Source organism: Haematobia irritans, chromosome 4, assembly GCF_050003625.1.
Source record: "Haematobia irritans isolate KBUSLIRL chromosome 4, ASM5000362v1, whole genome shotgun sequence".
Taxonomy (NCBI): domain Eukaryota; kingdom Metazoa; phylum Arthropoda; class Insecta; order Diptera; family Muscidae; genus Haematobia; species Haematobia irritans.
Genome location: NC_134400.1, coordinates 165,917,549 through 165,935,361, shown reverse-complemented (window position 1 = coordinate 165,935,361; position 17,813 = coordinate 165,917,549). Strand labels below are relative to the sequence as shown.

Here is a 17,813-nt window from a genome sequence, read left to right as displayed (position 1 = left end):
TTGTAGTTTTTTTTAATTTTCGACATGTTTCTATTGAAATATGGATAAAACGGTGTTTTTATCTAAGCCTTGCTGCCGGAATAAGGTTTTTCCCATATTTCAAAGCTCAATTGAAACATTAATAATAATTCCTCCCATTATGCGGGACATTTTTGCAGCAAAGTTTTTTCCTTATATTCATAAAAGTGTTACAGTCTCACAGAAGTAGAATTAAAATGAATATAATAAATTAGTATGCATTTTAAGTGACATAAAGCATTTAAGTTTGTTAAATTGCAATCGAAAAAGGGACTTTTGATATAAACAAAATTGGCATTTTCCTAGCTATTTTTTTAGCTTTTTTTTGGGCAATTTTTTTGGGTTTTTGGCAAAACAATTCTGGCAACGCTGAATGTGAGTATGGAATAAAATCTATTTTTCGAAACTATAAGCTAGTCTGACAGCTTATAGACTTATTCCAAAGACAATTCATTTTGACAAAATTTTATTTCTACAGAAAATGTTGTTAAAATTTTATTTCTATAGAAAATTTTGTCAAAATTTTATTTCTAGAGAAAATTTTGTCAAAATTTTATTTCTATAGAAAATGTTGTCAAAATTTTATTTCTATATTTATTACTATAGAAAATTTTGTCAAAATTTTATTTTTTAGAAAATTTTGTCAAGACTTTATTTCTATAGAAAATTTTGTCAAAATTTTATTTCTATAGAAAATTTTGTCAGAATTTTATTTTTATAAAAAATTTTGTAAAAATTTTATTTCTATAGAAAATTTTGTCAACATTTTATTTCTATAGAAAATTTTGTCAAAATTTTATTTCTAGAGAAAATTTTGTCAACATTTTATTTCTATAGAAAATTTTGTCAAAATATTACTTCTATAGAAAATTTCGTCAAAATTTTATTTCTATAGAAAATCTTGTCAAAATTTTAATTCTATAGTTATTTCTATAGAAAATTTTGTCAAAATTTTATTTCTTTAGAAAATTTTATCAAGACTTATTTCTATAGAAAATTTTGTTCAAATTTATGGCTTTTTTCTAGCTATTTTTTTTAGCTTTTTTTTGGGCAAATCTAGCGGTTTTTGGCAAAACTATTCTGGAAACGCTGACTGTGAGTATGGAATAAAATCTATTTTTCGAAACTATAAGCTAGTCTGACAGCTTATAGACTTATTCCAAAGACAATTCATTTTGACAAAATTTTATTTCTACAGAAAATGTTGTTAAAATTTTATTTCTATAGAAAATTTTGTCAAAATTTTATTTCTAGAGAAAATTTTGTCAAAATTTTATTTCTATAGAAAATGTTGTCAAAATTTTATTTCTATATTTATTACTATAGAAAATTTTGTCAAAATTTTATTTTTTAGAAAATTTTGTCAAGACTTTATTTCTATAGAAAATTTTGTCAAAATTTTATTTCTATAGAAAATTTTGTCAGAATTTTATTTTTATAAAAAATTTTGTAAAAATTTTATTTCTATAGAAAATTTTGTCAACATTTTATTTCTATAGAAAATTTTGTCAAAATTTTAGTTTTAGAGAAAATTTTGTCAACATTTTATTTCTATAGAAAATTTTGTCAAAATATTACTTCTATAGAAAATTTCGTCAAAATTTTATTTCTATAGAAAATCTTGTCAAAATTTTAATTCTATAGTTATTTCTATAGAAAATTTTGTCAAAATTTTATTTCTTTAGAAAATTTTATCAAGACTTATTTCTATAGAAAATTTTGTTCAAATTTATGGCTTTTTTCTAGCTATTTTTTTAGCTTTTTTTTGGGCAAATCTAGCGGTTTTTGGCAAAACTATTCTGGAAACGCTGACTGTGAGTATGGAATAAAATCTATTTTTCGAAACTATAAGCTAGTCTGACAGCTTATAGACTTATTCCAAAGACAATTCATTTTGACAAAATTTTATTTCTACAGAAAATGTTGTTAAAATTTTATTTCTATAGAAAATTTTGTCAAAATTTTATTTCTAGAGAAAATTTTGTCAAAATTTTATTTCTATAGAAAATGTTGTCAAAATTTTATTTCTATATTTATTACTATAGAAAATTTTGTCAAAATTTTATTTTTTAGAAAATTTTGTCAAGACTTTATTTCTATAGAAAATTTTGTCAAAATTTTATTTCTATAGAAAATTTTGTCAGAATTTTATTTTTATAAAAAATTTTGTAAAAATTTTATTTCTATAGAAAATTTTGTCAACATTTTATTTCTATAGAAAATTTTGTCAAAATTTTAGTTTTAGAGAAAATTTTGTCAACATTTTATTTCTATAGAAAATTTTGTCAAAATTTTATTTCTATATTTACTACTATAGAAAATTTTGTCAAAATTTTATTTTTTAGAAAATTTTGTCAAGACTTTATTTCTATAGAAAATTTTGTCAAAATTTGATTTCCATAGAAAATTTTTTCCAAATTTTATTTCTGTAGAAAATTTTGTCAGAATTTTATTTTTATAAAAAATTTTGCAAAAATTTTATTTCTATAGAAAATTTTGTCAAAATTTTATTTCTATAGAAAATTTTGTCAAAATTTTATTTCTATAGAAAATTTTGTCAAAATTTTATTTCTATAGAAAATTTTGTCAAAAAATTACTTTTCTATAGAAAAATTTGTCAACATTTTATTTCCATAGAAAATTTTGTCAAAATTTTATTTCTATAGCAAATCTTGTCAAAATTTGAATTCTATAGAAAATTTTGTCAAAATTCTATTTCTATAGAAAATTTTGTCAAAATTTTATTTCTATAGAAAATTTTGTCAAAATTTTATTTCTATAGAAAATTTTGTCAAAATTTTATTTCTATAGAAAATTTTGTCAAAATATTACTTCTATAGAAAATTTTGTCAAAATTTTATTTCTATAGAAAATTTTGTCCAAATTTTATTTCTATAGAAAATTTTGTCAACATTTTATTTCTATAGCTTCGCGGGGTTAATATAATTATTATTATATTTACTCATACACATACATGAAATTTATAAATTAATGTAACTTAAAATTGAATTAAAAATAAAATAAATTATGAAAAAAATGGAAAATTTTGTCAAAAGTTGATTTCTATAGAAAATTTTGTCAAAATTTTATTTCTTTAGAAAATTTTGTCAAGACTTTATTTCTATAGAAAATTTGTTAAAATTTTATTTCTATAGAAAACTGTGTCAAAATATTATTTCTATAAAAAATTTTGTCCAAATTTGATTTCGATAGAAAATTTTGTTAAAATTTTATTTCTATAGAAAATTGTGTCAAAATATTATTTCTATAGAAAATTTTGTCAAAATTTGATTTCCATAGACAATTTCGTCCAAATTTTATTTCTATAGAAAATTTTGTCAAAATTTTATTTCTTTAGAAAATTTTGTCAAAATTTTATTTCTATATAAAATATTGTCAAAATATTATTTTATTCGTTTTGTTTTGTTATTGTTGTTTTTTTTTCCTTTAATCCATGTTGTTGTTTTTGATTTCAGCTTAAAACCATACATTGACTAAACTACAATTATAGCGTAACCAACAGAGGAAAAGAATGTTTGTCAAAATTTATTTGGGCAAAGCCCTATAGACTGCAAGATGGTTGGATGGACGCACGTTTCGGGATTACCACATTCCTCATCAGCATCCTCTACTTGCAGCTTAAATCTGTAGAAGTAAAATCTGGAAATTTTACATTGAGTTTCAAGCAATTTTCATGATCAGTGCGCCTTCTACACCCTCAAGAAGTGAAGTCGGTCTATATGAAGGCATTACAAAAGGACCGATAAAATTTTAATCCGATACACGTTTTTGTGAGCCTAAAATACCAGAATATTTACAATTTCAGGAAAATCAGATAAAAACTACGATTTCTAGAAACCCAAGGAGTTAAATCGAGAGATCGTTCTTATGGGGGCTATAATAAAATGTGGACCGATACTCACCGTTTTCGGCATACCTCTTTATGACTCGAAAATACCTCTAGATTTCCAATTTCAGGCAAATAGGATACAAACTTCGGATTCTAGAAGCCCAAGAAGTAAAATCGGGAAATCGGTCTATATGGGGGCTATACCAAAATATGGACCGGTACATCTCTTTAGGTCCTAAAATACCTCTAGACTTCAAATTTCACACAAATTGGATAAAAACTACGGTTTCTATAAGCTCAAGACCCCAAATCGGGAGGTCGTTTTATATGGGGGCTATACCAAAATATGGACCGATACTCACAATTTTTGGCACACGTATTTGTGGTTCTACAATACCTCTAGATTTCCAATTTCAGGTAAATTGGATAAAAACTGCGGTTTTTATAAACCCAAGAAGTAACATCGGGAGATCGGTCTATATGGGGCTATACCAAAACATGGACCGATACTCCCCATTTTTGGCACACCTTTTTATGATCATAAAATACCTCTAGATTTCAAATTTCAGGCAAATTGGATAAAAACTACGATTTCTATAAGCCCAAGACCCCAAATCGGGAGGTTTATATGGGGACTATATTAAAACCTGGACCGATATAGCCCATCTTCGAACTTGACCTGCCTGCAGACAAAAGACGAGTTTGTGCAAAATTTCAGCACGATTGCTTCATTGTTGAAGACTGTAGCGTGATTACAACAGACAGACAGCCAGACAGACGGACATCGTTATATTGTCTTAGAATTTCTCCCTGATCAAGAATATATATACTTTATATAGTCGGAAATCGATATTTCGATGTGTTACAAACGGAATGACAAACTTAGTATACCCCCGTCACCATTCTATGGTGGTGGATATAACAACAACATGGATTAAAAAAAAAATATTATTTCTATAGAAAATTTTGTCCAAATTTTATTTGTATAGAAATTTTGTCCAAATTTTATTTCTATGGAAAATTTTGTCCAAATATTGTTTCTATAGAAAATTCAAAATTCTAGTGCAATATTGCCAATTACAATCAATACAAATTGATTCTGAAATTTTATGTTTTTTCCGAAATTATTGCTTTTGAGCAATAAAATTAAAGAAAAATAAGAAAATAATATAGCATTTTACTTTTGTGCATTTTGGTGATGATATTTTAATTTTCGTGTTCATGAATCGGCTGGAAAAGTAGTGTATATCGATTTACAAATTGTCGATTCTTTTCAGCCGACGGCGAAGCTGCTATATATCCAGCTTCGCTTATTTGCACAATTTTATACAATATTTAGTTTTTTGTTTTTTTTTTTAATAAAAGAAACGATCAAAAGTCGCTAGTGTTCCACTATACTAACCTGGTTTATTGCTGAATTAAAGCCGTTTTATAGTATTATTAATGTTGGTTTATCGATCTCAACTTTTCGACTTCTCCGAAGAAATGTTGCTTATCTTTGAATACTGTTGTGTCAAGTTGATGAAACATGCACTTGTGTTTGTGTGCGTTTGTTTTTTTAATTTTTAATTAATAATTTTTCACCACTTAATATTTTTGTTTGACTTAATTTCTATTTTTAAAAATTGATTTGTAAAAATCAGAATAACTATTTCTATTCCAAACTTTTGTCAATACTTATAGATATGTCTTTTCTGTTCGTTGTACTTTTGTTGTACGTATTGATATCATTTAATATATAGATTTTTGTTTTTTTTTTTTTTAATTTGTTGTTGCTACTAATTGTGATGGTATTGTTATCAATTTTTGGTAATTTTACTTTTTGGGTTGATTCGTTGTTAATGTTGCTTTTACACTTTTCGTTTATTTGATCTAGAAAACTCTTTTTTTTTTGTTATATTGACAATTAAAGGAGAAATATAGAATATATGTATTTTGAAATATAAAAATTTTTAAAATATATTAAAATTATTTTTATGAGTATTTTATTACTTCACTTTCATTTCCCGCCTGCAATTTTCTGTAGGCAATTCATTTTTAGGCAGCGCGTTTAGGTTTATTTTGGTTTACCTTTAACTTCAAGCGTTTTTCAAGAACTGAGTAAAGACGAGAATCAGTTAGAATTTGAAATAACCTTCTTCTCAATTTTTTTCTTTTTGCCAGTTATTTTTTGTTCTCTCCCTGTTAGAGAAGATAGGCAAAATTGATATGTAGAAACGTTTCTTTTTGATCGCCCCTTGCCTTGCAAAAATGTACCCACATAAATATCTCTATGGTTGTGTACTTAAAGATAATTTTAATTATATTTGTTAATTTTATTTCTTGTTGTTTTAAGTTTTAAATTTCATTTGTATTTTCAAAGGGTGTATTTTTCAAAGTTAATTAGATAAATGGGAATTTTTATCCTTCCCTAAAAAGTCTCTAGAGCTTTAGCTGCGCAAGGTTTTTTTTTAGGAACTTCAAATGTGATATATACACACCCTATAATAATAAGTAGACAAATTAACAATATTAGAATGATTAAAAAAAAATATTTTGGAAAAGCCAGAAATGTCCACTGAAGATAAATCCTTAGAATTGATTTACTTTTCACATGGACTTTAGTTAAAAACTGGACAATGAATTAACATGGAGGCCATATGCGTTTGTGGACCCGGGTTTCAAGAAAATTTGATGACACGTCCATTTCTAATAAGTCGAGGTTAAAAAAACCAACCTTCATTTTTAAAATTATTAAACAAAAATACTAAAATGTCGCTTAAATCAATATCGTATAATTCAATCCAAATAATTTTAATTTAATATAATTTAAAATAGAATTTTATTTTTAAATTTTGGAAAAACCAGAAATGTCCACTGAAGAGAAATCCTTAGAATTGATTTACTTTTCACATGGACTTTAGTTAAAAATTGGACAATGAATTAACATGGAGGCCATATGCGTTTGTGGGCCCGGGTTTCAAGAAAATTTTATGACACGTCCATTTCTAATAAGTCGATGTGAAAAAACCAACCTTCATTTTTAAAATTATTAACCAAAAATACTAAAATTTTGCTTAAAACAATCTCGTATAATTCAATCCAAATAATTTTAATTTAATATAATTGAAAATAGAATTTTATTTTTAGTTTTTTTATTAACCAAAAATACAAAAATTTTGCTTAAAACAATCTCGTACAATTCAATTCAAATAAATTTAATTTAATATTAAATTATATTAATTTTATTTTTAATTGCAATTTTTTTTTATTTTTCATGTTAGCCTCATTTGGCGATTAACGTTCAAATGCATGTTTGGCGTTTTTTTTTTCAATGGCTCTATTGATAAAGTTCCTTAATCTTATTTTTGCATAAAGCTCGAATAATAATTAATTGTAAATTAATTTTTATTATATTTTATTTTAATTTTGATTTTAATATTATTTTTAATTTTAATTTTATTTTTATTTTTAAGTTTAATTTTAATTTTAGTTTTAATTGTATTTTTAGATTTAGTTTTAATTTTAATTGCTATTTTTATTATTTTTCATGTTAGCCTCATTTGGCGAGTAACGTCCAAATGCACGTTTGGCGTTTTCTTTTCAATGACTCAATTGATCAAGTTCCTTAATCTTATTTTTCCATAAAGCTCGAATAATAATTGATTGTAAATAAATTTTTATTTTTATTTATATTTTATTTTAATTTTGATTTTAATATTATTTTTATTTATAGTTTTAATTTTAATTTTACTTTTATTTTTAATTTTAATTTTAATTTTAGTTTTAATTTTAATTGCTATTTATATTATTTTTCATGTTAGCCTCATTTGGCGATTAACGTCCAAATGCATGATTGGCGTTTTCTTTTCAATGACTTAATTGATCAAGTTCCTTAATCTTATTTTCCCATAAAGCTCGAATAATAATTGATTGTAAATAAATTTTTATTTTAATTTATATTTTGTTTTAATTTTGATTTTAATATTATTTTTATTTTTATTTTTAATTTTATTTTTATTTTTAAGTTTAATTTTAATTGTATTTTTAGTTTTAATTTTAATTGCTATTTTTATTATTTTTCATGTTAGCCTCATTTGGCGAGTAACGTCCAAATGCATGATTGGCGTTTTCTTTTCAATGACTTAATTGATCACGTTCCTTAATCTTATTTTCCCATAAAGCTCGAATAATAATTGATTGTAAATAAATTTTTATTTTTATTTTATTTTAATTTTGATTTTAATATTATTTTTATTTTTAACTTTAATTTTATTTTTATTTTTAAGTTTAATTTTAATTTTAATTGTATTTTTAGTTTTAATTTTAATTGCTATTTTTATTATTTTTCATGTTAGCCTCATTTGGCGAGTAACGTCCAAATGCACGTTTGGCGTTTTCTTTTCAATGACTCAATTGACCAAGTTTCTTAATCTTATTTTTCCATAAAGCTGGAATAATAATTAATTTTTATTATATTTTATTTTAATTTTAATTTTGATTTTAATTCTAATTGTAACTTTTATTTTAATTTTAATTTCTATTTTGTTTTTAATTTTATTTTTAAGTTTAAGTTTAATTTTATTTTTAAGTTTAATATTAATTTTAGTTTTAATTGCAATTTGTATTATTTTTCATGTTAGCCTCATTTGGCGATTAACGTCCAAATGCAGGATTGGCGTTTTCTTTTCAATGACTCAATTGATCAAGTTCCTTAATCTTATTTTTCCATCAAGCTCGAATAACAATTAATTGTAAATTAATTTTTATTATATTTATTATAATTATAATTTTAATTTTAATTGTAAGTTTAATTTAATTTTAATTAATTATTATTTTTATTTTTGATTTTAATTTTTAAATTAAAATTTTCGTTTTTAATTCTAATTTTATTTACTATCTAATTTAAAGTAATTATTAGAATATTTATATAACTGCAATTTATATAACGGCAATTGTTATTGACATTTATAATAGATAATAACACTGATTTTTCAACGCACCTGTTCGCAGGATTTTACCACATAGATGCGTCCATCTATACATCCGACTATACTTGTAAGACTTGTATAGCTCTGAATTTGCGTAAAGTCGTAACGGATATCCGTCCATGATATTGAACGTAATCGAAGCCTTTTGATATAATTCAGAAAAGAATCCAATTGACATTAATAGACAATACCAACTCTAGAACACATTAACACGTAATTACACTGAGAAATTATAAAGTAACAAATATATTTTTTAGATCAACCGATTTTTTTATATATATACATATATATATATATACGATAACATTTGTAAACATATTTATTGGTTTATTGACTAAAAGTCGATTTTCGACTTTTGTGGAAAATGTTTTCAAATTTTTGAAATTTAAAAAGCCGATCAATATTAAAGGGTGATACGGTCAAAATTTGGTCAAGGGAAAAACGCGTGTAAATCGGTGAAATCGTTTATTTAAAAAATCAAATTAAATTTCTTTTTCAAGTTTAATTAGTATAAAATTCAAGAAAAATATTCAGTTAGGCTTTCGCTTTTCCAAATCCGAATTGCCGGGCCTCACGCTTGACACCTGCCATCAGATTTTGTACAGCCACCTTGTCCACCTTCTTCGCCGCAGAGCCAGTTTGCCTTGAACTGCTGCTCGTCCCTAGCAGTTTTTTTGTTGTCTTCTTTAGGTTCCGCTTGACAATAGCCCAGTATTTCTTAATTGGGCGGAGCTCTGGCGTGTTGGGAGGGTTCTTGTCCTTGGGAACCACCTGCACGTTGTTGGCGGCGTACCACTCCATGGCCTTTTTACCGTAATGGCAAGATGTCAAATCCGGCCAAAACAGTACGGAACAACCGTGTTTCTTCAGGAAAGGCAGCAGACGTTTATTCAAACACTCTTTCACGTAAATTTCTTGGTTTCTTGGACAGTCCCGGAAGCTATGAAAATGCTGCTTTTCAAGCCACAGGTACAGATGGCTTGCCAAACCAGATATTTCTTTGCGAACTTTGACAGTTTTATGTGCTTGAAAATATCTGTTACCTTTCCCCTTCCTTTTGCCGTATAAAACTCCTGTCCCGGAAGCTGCTTGTAGTCGGCTTTGACGTAGGTTTCGTCGTCCATTACAACGTAGTCAAACTTCGTCAGCATCGTCGTGTACAGCCTCCGGGATCGCGCTTTGGCCGTCGTATTTTGTTTATCATCGCTATTTTGGAGTCACTACCTTCTTGTAAGTCGATAGTCCGGCTCGTTTTTTGGCTCGATGCTCGGTTGTGGACGATACACCCAGCTTATTTGCGGCATCTCGGAGAGAGAGGTTAGGGTTTCGCTTGAAACTACCGGCAACTCTCTTTGTCGTCTCAGCGGCTTCCGGTTTTCGATTTCCCCCCGCTCCAGACTTCTTGGCTGTCGACAAACGTTCCCCAAACACTTTAATTACATTTGTAACGGTTGATTTGGCAACTTTTAGCGATTTTGCCAGTTTTGCGTGCGAGTACCTCGGATTTTCGCGATGCGCGAGCAAAATTTTGATACGCTGCTCTTCTTGCTTGGACGGCATTTTGACAGCTGAAGAGTGAATTCCAAAATCAAAATAGGAGCAACATTCTGCACACACACACACCTTCAAAATGAGGGGTGTTCAGGTTTTTTAAATGCAAAATTGAAAGAAATACGTCAAGTTTATATTGACCAAATTTTGACCGTATCACCCTTTATTGGTAAACAGAAAAAAATTTACGAACATTATTCCAATTAAAGTCTTAATTGATTTTTAAAAATTTTCAATTGAAAAATCAATCACAAAAATTAATAGTATCAATTAATTTTTTTAGTTAGATCAATTAATTTTTAATTGATACTATCATTTCTGTGATTAAAGACATTCCAATTCAAAAATTAGTTAGATAAACAATTTTTTATTGTGTGTGCTATAATAAAAGTTTATTTGGATCCAAAGATTTTAGAGCCATTGCTGCGGTGTCTTTAAAATAAAACCATTTTTAGGGAGATGTCTTTAGCTATAGATCCAAGCTCTATAATATAAAAATTAGGATACAGATCTTATTTATCGACTTTTTATGTTAATATTGTTATTCACACTCAAATAAATGTAAGTTTGGAAATATAAAATAAAACAGATACTTCATAACAAAAAAAATATTTTATTAATTAAATAAAATATTTTATTAATTAAATATTTTTTTATTAAATATTTTATTAATAAAAAAACCTAAAATCAAAGTCCTCAAAATAAATCGTAGTTTATATTTGAAGTTTTGTTTATCCAATCGGAGGAACGCAAATTTCAAAGATTCGCATTCTAAATTAAAGCTAGAACTACGAACTTTCGTTTAATTAAATCTTCTTTATGTTAAAGATTTTTGTTTTCAATTAAAAATAAGTAATATTTAATCCATAGATCCAATATTATATTTTAATTTTAAATAAACAAAAATGTTTCTTTAAATTAATGAAATTATTTTATTACTTCCAAGACACACGACTTTACCGTAAAATAAAAAAAGCTCAAATATTCGTATCCTTAATTTAATGAAACAAACTATCAAAACTAAAATTATGAACTTTCTTGCAATAAAGTTTTCTTTATTTTAAAGAAATTTTTCGTCAACAGTGTGTAAATCGCGTGTAATAAAATTTATACAAGATGAATATTTTTTCAGTGTGGACAGAAAAAAATTCACGAAAATTTTTTCAATTAAAGTCTTAATTGAGTTTTAAAAAATATTTATTACAAATTTTTAATTGATTCAACAAATTTTTTAATTCAAACAAACATCAATCACAAAAAAGAATAGTACCAATTAATTTGTTAATTGGATCAATTAATTTTTTAATTGATACTATCATTTCTGTGATTTAAGACATTTCAATTTCAAAAATTAATTGATTCAATTAATTCCATGATTGAAGATAAAAAATATTTTTTTCAGTATAACATATTTCCACACAGATCATAGTTATTATACGCTGGTCACTATGGGCGTTAGTTCTACTAATTGCATGTAAAAAAGATCGAACACGTACACTCACAAAACGTGAACCCACCAGAGAAGCAAATGTAGGTTAATTTTAGAAAATTTTATTTTATATCACAAAAATAAGTAAATATTTTTCGATAAATTCAAGTGAGTTTATTAGACGTTATTTTTTTTTGTTTTTTACTTGTTAAAGAAAATTTCTTAAATCGGTATTAGAAATTGGAGTTCGAAATTGCGAAAATTGTTTTAGCGTCATACGAAGTTCATAATAAACTCATTTTTGGTAAAATTAAAAAATTTTACCAATTTTTTTAACAATTTTGTGGGAAATATGAATTTAGTAAAAAAAAAATACACAAAAAAAACTTTAAAGTGAAGGAAACTTTCTCATATTGGGGGAATTTTCACTAAGACATAATAATTTTCATGAATTAAAATAAAGTTAAATTGTATTTAGTGTCCTGCATAGAAAACGTAAACTGTTTTATAGCAAGAATGAACCACGTCGTGCGAAAATTGAACTAGATTATACTCCACATTTAATGTCCTGGTGTGCTCTTTAACTACAACTGACGAAATTACACCCTCTCATAGAAAAAAAATAAACTAACAGTAAAGAAGAAAATCATTGGCACCAAATCATGACCATTTCAACCATACTGTAGTTCATTCTTACTATTTTTGGGAATCGTAGGAAAATTTTATTTTGGTTTTAGTTCATTTTGAACTTTTGTGTACGATCGTTGAACTCTATAACCACGCTTAGTTTATAACATGTTTGATACATACTTAAAAAACAAAGAGCTGTGAAAATTTTTGAAAAAAAAAAATAATAAAATTTAACTACAAACATACAGTTTCTTTCCAATAAAAATTTGTCAAATTTATCGTTAGTTTAACTACGGATTCATGGAGGGTTCATGCTTTTATGAGCGTAGAAAATAAAAAGAAAATTTTCCATTGACACAACAAAATATAAAAACTACAAAATTTAAATGCACACAACTATGACCTCGTGGAAAAAGTCTCTAATTTTTCAATTATATAATGGTAACTCTGCTAAATTGTTGTTTTGTGTCAGGGTTGCCATTTTTGGTTCGATCGGATCAAAATTGGTCCAAAAAATTATTAATTTTTAAATTTGGTCCAACGCCCAGTGGTTCCAAATCGCTTTTATTTTGGAAATAATTCTGTAACCTTTGAACGGATAAAGATATCAACATATTTTGTGTGTGAAAGTTAAGAAGAAAATTACGAATCCACTCAAAAATAGAACTTCTAAGTTCAAAATACTGACCCCACTTTGTCAAAATTTTGCCCATAAAAATTGTAGTGCCCATATCTTGCAAACGATAAAAGATAATTGTACACGCACGCGAACTTATAGAGCTTTACAAGTTCAGCAAAGAAAAAATCATCGAAAGCGGTTCAAAATTGCGGAGTTTACAGCTAAAACAAAATTTCATACCCCCGAGGTGACCAATTTCAATGCCTACAAGTCAGCCCGTGGACCCACTAGGGGCCCACAAATTGGCAAACTTAGGGGAAAACACTTCAGCTTTCACACACAGAAAAATTTTGTTACAGAATTATTTCCAATCAAAAAGCGATTTGGAACCACTGTGCGATAGTCGGACAGAATTTGGTTGATTTTGGTCCATTTTAATCAAATCGGTAATTTTTCAAAATTTTCTATAGAACCAAAATTTTGACAAAATTTTCTGTAGAAATAAAAATTGGACAAAAATTTCTATGGAAATAAAATTTTCTATAGAAATAAAAATTTAACAAAATTTTCTATAGAAATAAAATTTTGCCAAAATTTTCTATAGAAATAAAATTTTGCCAAAATTTCCTATAGAAATAAATTTTTGCCAAAATTTTCTATAGAAATAAAATTTTGCCAAAATTTTCTATAGAAATAAAATTTTGCCAAATTTTGTACAGAAATAACCTTTTAAAAAAATTTTGTATAGATACAAAATTATTCAAAAATTTTGTACAGCAAGAAAATTTTGTAAAAATTTTATATAGCAATAAAATTTTGCCATTATTTTCTATAGAAATAAAATTTTGCCATTACTTTCTATAGAAATACAATTTTGATAAAATTTTCTATAGAAATGCAATTTTGACAAAATTTTCTATAGAAATAAAATTTTAACAAAATTTTCTATAGATATAAACATTTAACAAAATTTTCTATAGAAATAACATTTTAACAAAATTTTCTATAGAAATAAAATTTTAACAAAATTTTCTATAAAAATAAAATTTTGACGAAATTTTTTATAGAAATAAAATTTTGACAAAATTTCCTATTGAAATAAAATTTTGACCAAATTTTCTATAGACACAAAATTTTGATCAAATTTTCTATAAATATGAAATTTTGACAAAATTTACTATAAAAAGAAAAAAATTTACTATAAAATAAAATGTTGACAAAATTTTCTATCGAAACAACATTTTAACAAAATTTTCTATTGAAATAAAATTTTGACAAAATTTTCTATAGAGATCAAATTCATGCAATTTTTTTATAGAAATAAAATTTAGACAAATCTTTTTTATAGAAGTAAACTATTAACATTTTCTATAGAAATAAAAATTTGAAAAAATTTTCTATAGACACAAAATTTTGATCAAATTTTCTATAAAAATGAAATTTTGACAAAATATCCTATACAAAAGGAAATTTTGACAAAATTTACTATAAAATAAAATTTTGACAAAATTTTCTATAGAAATAAAATGTTGACAAAATTTTCTATAGAAACAACATTTTAACAAAATTTTCTATTGAAATAAAATTTTGACAAAATTTTCTATAGAAATAAAATTCATACAATTTTTTTATAGAAATAAAATTCAGACAAATCTTTTTTATAGAAGTAAACTATTAACATTTTCTATAGAAATAAAATTTTGAAAAAATTTTCTATAGACACAAAATTTTGATCAAATTTTCTATAGAAATAAAATTTTAACAACATTTTCTATAAAAATAAAATGTTGACAAAATTTTCTATAAAAATAACATTTTAACAAAATTTTCTATTGAAATAAAATTTTGACAAAATTTTCTACAGGAAATAAAATTTTGACAAAATTTTCTACAGAAATAAAAGTTTGTCACAATTTTCTATAGAAATAAATAGAAATAACAAGTAAGGAAAGTCTAAAGTCGGACGGGGCCGACTATATTATACCCTGCACCACTTTGTAAATCTAAATTTTCGATACCATATCACATCCGTCAAATGTGTTAAGGGCTATATATAAAGGTTTGTCCCAAATACATACATTTAAATACCACTCGATCTGGACAAAATTTGATAGACTTCTACAAAATCTATAGACTCAAAATTTAAGTCGGCTAATGCACTAGGGTGGAACACAATGTTAGTAAAAAAAAATATGGGAAACATTTAAATCTGAAGCAATTTAAAGGAAACTTCGCAAAAGTTTATTTATGATTTATCGCTCGATATATATGTATTATAAGTTTAGGAAAATTCGAGTAATTTTTACAACTTTTCGACTAAGCAGTGGTGATTTTACAAGGAAAATGTTGGTATTTTGACAATTTCTGTCGAAATCAGAAAAACATATATATGGGAGCTATATCTAAATCCGAACCGATTTCAACCAAATTTGGCACTCATAGCAACAATGCTAATTCTACTCCCTGTGCAAAATTTCAACTAAATCGGACAAAATCTGAACCGATTTCAACCAAATTTGGCACGCATAGTTACAATGCTAATTCTACTCCCTGTGCAAAATTGCAACTAAATCGGAGTTAAAAATTGGCCTCTGTGGTCATATGAGTGTAAATCGGGCGAAAGCTATATATGGGAGATATATCTAAATCTGAACCGATTTCAACCAAATTTGGCACGCATAGCTACAATGCTAATTCTACTCCTTGTGCAAAATTTCAAATAAATCGGACAAAAAAATTGGCCTCTGTGGTCGTATGAGTGTAAATCGGCCGAAAGCTATATATTGGAGCTATATCTAACTCTGAACCGATTTCAACCAAATTTGGCACGCATAGCTACAATGCTAATTCTACTCCCTGTACAAAATTTCAACTAAATCGGAGCAAAAAATTAGCCTCTGTGGTCATATGAGTGTAAATCGGGCGAAAGATATATATGGGAGCTATATCTAAATCTGAACCGATTTCAATCAAATTTGGCACACTTGACTATAGTACTAATTGCTCTTCTTGTGCAAAATTTTAAGTAAATTAGGGTAAAACTCTGGCTTCTGGGGCCATATAAGTCCATATCGGGCGAAATATATATATATATGGGAGCTATATCTAAATCTGAACCGATTTCTTCCAAAATCAATAGGGATCTATTCTGAGTCAAAACACATACTTGTGCCAAATTTGAAGTCGATTGGGCTAAAACTGCGACCTAGACTTTGATTACAAAAATGTGTTCACGGACAGACGGACAGACGGACATGGCTATATCGACTCAGGAGCCCACCCTGAGCATTTTTGCCAAATACACCATGTGTCTATCTCGTCTCCTTCTGGGTGTTGCAAACATATGCACTAACTTATAATACCCTGTTCCACGGTGTGGAGCAGGGTATAAAAATTTGATAAAATTTTCTATCGAAGCAAAATTTTGGAAAAATTTAACTTTGAAACGTTATTAATTTAATTTGAAAAAAATGGTCCACTAGTACAAATTTTTGGTCCAATTTCGGAAAAATGTTGGTCCAAAATAAAAATTCATTGTGGCAACACTGGTTTGTGTAGAGTTTTCTATAGTCGGCTGTGTTCGATTCATATCTCTTACACATTTGGGTTTTATGGTGGTACATGTGTATGGGTGTTCACAGAATTTGCATTATAAGGTGACTAGATGCTTGGTCCATTGTGACGTTTAGGCCATTGAAACTAAAAGTAGTTACCGCAAACGCCACAATGATGCGTTAACCTCTAGATTATTAAAGACAAACTAGGAATCATTCTTTTTTTTTTTTTTTTGTTTTGAATAGGAAGGGAATGACCACAACTTAATCATCGTTTGCTTGATGTATGTCGTTCGTCAACAACAAGTTCAAAAAGAAGAAAATTCAAAACGGTATTTATGGTACGTTTACGTATGTGGTGGCTACGTTTTTGCGATTACGATTACGACAACAACAACGTTGTCACTATCGTTATTTCTGCCGCCCTCTAGAGAATGATACAAAGTTTCTATTTTTACACGATGATGGTTAGAGTCAGCGGTGGTGAGCTTTTGATAGGCAGGGGTGAGTGATTGGCTTGATAGCTGCATAATGCCTTTACACATAGACACATGGACACAATTAATAACATAATAACGGGGGTTAATGACGTTTGAAGTATGTCCTGTATTATTATATTAATAGGTAAAGTTGTAAGCAACGCTGGATAACTCTTATTAATATTTTTAACTATAGATATATTTGTTGTTGTTATTATTTTTGTTTCTGACTTCAATACCTTTGTTGTTGGATTTTTGTTTTTTTCTTTGTACCTTAATTTAGATTTGAATTAGATTTTTCGATTTTTTTTATTTGCTTTCGTTTGAATTTATTTCGTTGTGTTTTTTTTTTTATATTTTACTAAAATATCGATTTTTAGTGTTTTCTATTTAAATTATTTTTCGTTGACGTATTTGGGATTTTTATTTAAATTTAAACTTTTCTTTCGAATATATAACACGTCGTTGTCGTTTTGCAAACAATTCTTTCTCTTCGTCTAATTAAAATGTTTGCTTTTTTAATTATTATGTATTATTATTTTTTATTTATTTGCTTGTTGTTGTTGCGTTTATTTTTTATTTTAGATTTTTTGTATTAAAGCGCGCACTGTGCCACTATTCCGGTGTTCTACGCTTGAGACGTTCGTTCGCTCGTTCGTTTAGTTTCGTTTTGATTTGCTTCTAGCCACAACAGCTAAGTTCTAGCTGTGACA

The 17,813-nt window shown here is 26.6% G+C and overlaps 1 protein-coding gene across 16 annotated transcripts in view; it reads right to left on the bottom strand.

Moving 5' to 3' along the window:
- The window catches only part of Sarm (sterile alpha and armadillo motif), a 309,482-nt gene that overhangs the window by 83,344 nt on the left and 208,325 nt on the right, over positions 1–17,813 (bottom strand). Inside the window, exons 1-2 of one of the 16 annotated variants that reach the window (XM_075308457.1) lie at positions 17,340–17,798; positions 5,271–5,750 (exon numbers count right to left, since the gene is read on the bottom strand). The exons of 9 other annotated variants lie outside the window; for them this stretch is intronic. The gene's annotated coding sequence lies outside the window, so the exon portion shown is untranslated. Of the gene's footprint in view, positions 1–5,270; positions 5,751–8,850; positions 8,981–17,339; positions 17,799–17,813 lie in introns of those variants that run through there. 6 more of the 16 variants (XM_075308458.1, XM_075308460.1, XM_075308459.1 and 3 more) reach the window with 6 other exon arrangements.